We start from the raw sequence: 3,066 nt of genomic DNA, 5'->3' as shown, positions 1-3,066 counted from the left end.
GTTTAAAAGCTGCATCAAAATTCACTTTTATAAAATCCTGTTTTGGTTTCATCCACCCTGTCACTATAGGTGCCGCCTGAGGAGGTGACTCGGGACCCTCTGCAAAATCAAGCATATGTTTATTTAGTAATAATGTGACATGTGTCCTTGGTAGTCCTTGCCTTATCACCAGCATTGATTTTATTCCTTGTAGTCCGTCAATCCCAGAGAAGAACCTCCAATCTCCGCTGCATCTCAGGATTAAGTGTAAAAATAGCTTCAATAACAGCAGCAGCATTAGGTTGTGACAGTAGCAAAAGCCTCGCCTCTACCAAATTCAGTTCCCTCCAGAGACCTTCTTTGCAAACTTGCACCGCAAAAAAATATGCCCCCGATCCTCATGGAGCCTTTGCTGTCACCCAAAGCTTGTTCCAACGCTGGGATGACACCACTGTATTAGCAGAGGAGGATGCATCTCTGAATTTTGCCCACTGTACTTGCAACGCTGGGATGCATCTCTTAATGGAAATTGGAAAGGCTAAATTTGTTGAAACCAAAATCATTTCCCAAGTTATAAAAAGTGAGTCCATATGTACGAACCAAAAATCTGGACTTTTGTGTAAAATATAAATTACAAGAATTAAATTAGTCTGTTGGCCGGCCGTATGTCGACATTGACCTTATTCTTCCATGCATGCAGGCATCTCATTGCTGACATATTCGGCACTGGCAGCGACCACGAGCTGCCGTCCGAGGTTACACGTGCATCCATGCTGGTGCGCATTAACACCCTCCTTCAGGGATTTTCCGGCATGCGCTTCGAGATCCTCGAGGCCATCACAAAGCTCATCAACAAAGGAGTACACCCAAGGATTCCCCTTCGGCAGCATCACCGCGAGTGGCGATGTTGTCCCTCTTGCTTACATTACCGGTGTCCTTACTGGACGCCCCAATGCAGAGGCACTTACCCACGATGGTAGGAAGGTGGATGCCATCGAGGCATTCAAGATCGCCGGGATAGATATTGGCTTCTTCAAGCTGAACCCCACGAAGGGGTTGGCCATTGTAGGTGGGACGGCTGCGGCCGCCGCCCTTGCAGCCATGGTGTTGTTTGATTGCAACATCTTCGCCGTCCTATCTGAGGTTTTTCCCGTAATGTTTTGTGAGGTAATGTATGGCAAATCAGAGTTTGCCGACCAATTTGATGGAGTGATCTTCAAAGTGGATTTTGAAAAGGCCTACAATAAAGTCAAGTGGTCTTTTTTGCAACAAGCTTTGCACATGAAAGGATTTGACGAAGCCTAGAGAATACAGGTCCAATCCTTTGTGCAGGGAGGTAGCGTTGGTATTAAAGTTAATGACGATATTGGTCATTATTTTCAAACGCTTAAAGGATTAAGACAGGGCGATCCCATGTCACCGATCCTTTTAAATATTGTGGTTGATATGTTAACCGTGCTTGTTAACAGAGCGAAACAAGATGGTCAGGTAGGTGGTCTTATCCCACATCTAGTGGATGGTGGGGTATCTATCCTACAATACGCAGATGACACAATTATTTTCATGGAGCATGACCTCGCGAAAGCAAGGAACATGAAGTTAGTTCTTTGCTTATTCGAACAACTGTCCGGACTCAAGATTAATTTTAATAAGAGCGAATTGTTCTGCTTTGGACACGCCAAGGAGGAGCAAGAAAGATAGAGACAGTTGTTCGGGTGTGAATTAGGTGCGCTTCCCTTTACGTATCTAGGGATACCAATTCATCATCGCAAACTTCCTAATAAAGAGTGGAAATGCATTGAGGATCGGTTTGAGAAGAAATTAAGTTGCTGGAAAGGCAAATTTTTTATCGTACGGAGGAAGGCTAATTCTTATTAATCCGGTGCTAACGAGCATGCCGATGTTCCTCCTCTCTTTCTTTGAAGTACCAGTAGAAGTATGGAAAAGATTAGACTTCTACCGATCCAGATTCTTTTGGCAAATTGATGAGAATAAGGCCAAGTATAGGCTTGCCAAGTGGGAGATGATTTGTAGACCAAATGACCAGGGCGGATTGGGTGTCGAGAATTTAGAAGTGAAGAATACGTGCTTATTGAGCAAATGGTTATACCGCCTTTCAGTGGAGACTGAGGGTGTGTGGTTGCAGTTACTTCGAAACAAATACTTATACGCTAAGTCTTTGGCTCAGGTAACGGCATAGCCGTCAGACTTACCTTTTTGGAAAGGATTTATGAGGACGAAGGTTTCTTTCTTTAACAGAGTGACATTTAAAGTGGGGAATGGGCAACAAACTTGATTCTGGGAGGATACCTGGTTTGGGGGCACCCCATTAGCGTTACAGTATCCAGTTTCATATCACATTGCACAACGGAAAGAAGTTTCTGTTGCGTCTATATTGCAGTCAATTTCCCTTAATATTCAATTTCGACGGGCACTTGTGGGTCCATGCTGGGATACATGGATGCATCTTGTGCGTAGGTTAATGGAGATTAATCTTTCGGATGCCAATGGCACGATAAGTTGGAAGTTAACGGGGTCAGGTCTTTTCACGATTAAATCAATGTATGATTTAATTAATACTGGAGACATCCCAAGGTCGGGCCATTTCTGGAAAATTAAGGTGTCGTTGAAAATAAAAGTGTTTATGTGGTTTGTTCACAAAGGTGTAATGTTAACCAAAGATAATCTAGCAAAACGCAATTGGGAAGGGCGTCAACGATGTTGCTTTTGTGACCAGAATGAAACAATTGAACATCTACTTATTAAATGTCCGATTGCTAGATTACTTTGGAGAACGATTCATGTTGCTTTTAACATCACTCTGCCAACTTCAATATACAGTTCTTTCCTGACAGGCTGGATGGGGTGGTTCCTTAGACAGCTGCACAAATGAGAGTTGGAGCATGTGCGTTGCTTTGGGTGATATGGAATTTTCGGAATGATGTTGCCTTTAACAGACAAAACATTACTAATTTTTTGCATGTCATCTTTAGAGCGTCTACATGGATCCGTACGTGGTCCTTGCTGAGCCATACGGACCACAAGGCACACATGGCTATTGGGTGCAACCAATGGGAAACGGTTGCA

At 43.6% G+C, this 3,066-nt stretch overlaps 1 pseudogene; it reads left to right on the top strand.

The window, feature by feature from the left end:
- Window positions 1–644: 644 nt before the first annotated feature.
- The window catches only part of LOC123080306 (phenylalanine ammonia-lyase-like), a 4,448-nt pseudogene continuing 2,026 nt past the window's right edge, over window positions 645–3,066 (top strand).

The sequence above is a fragment of the Triticum aestivum genome, chromosome 1B (genome assembly GCF_018294505.1).
Source record: "Triticum aestivum cultivar Chinese Spring chromosome 1B, IWGSC CS RefSeq v2.1, whole genome shotgun sequence".
Lineage (NCBI taxonomy): Eukaryota > Viridiplantae > Streptophyta > Magnoliopsida > Poales > Poaceae > Triticum > Triticum aestivum.
This window is presented reverse-complemented; position numbering and strand designations above follow the sequence as displayed.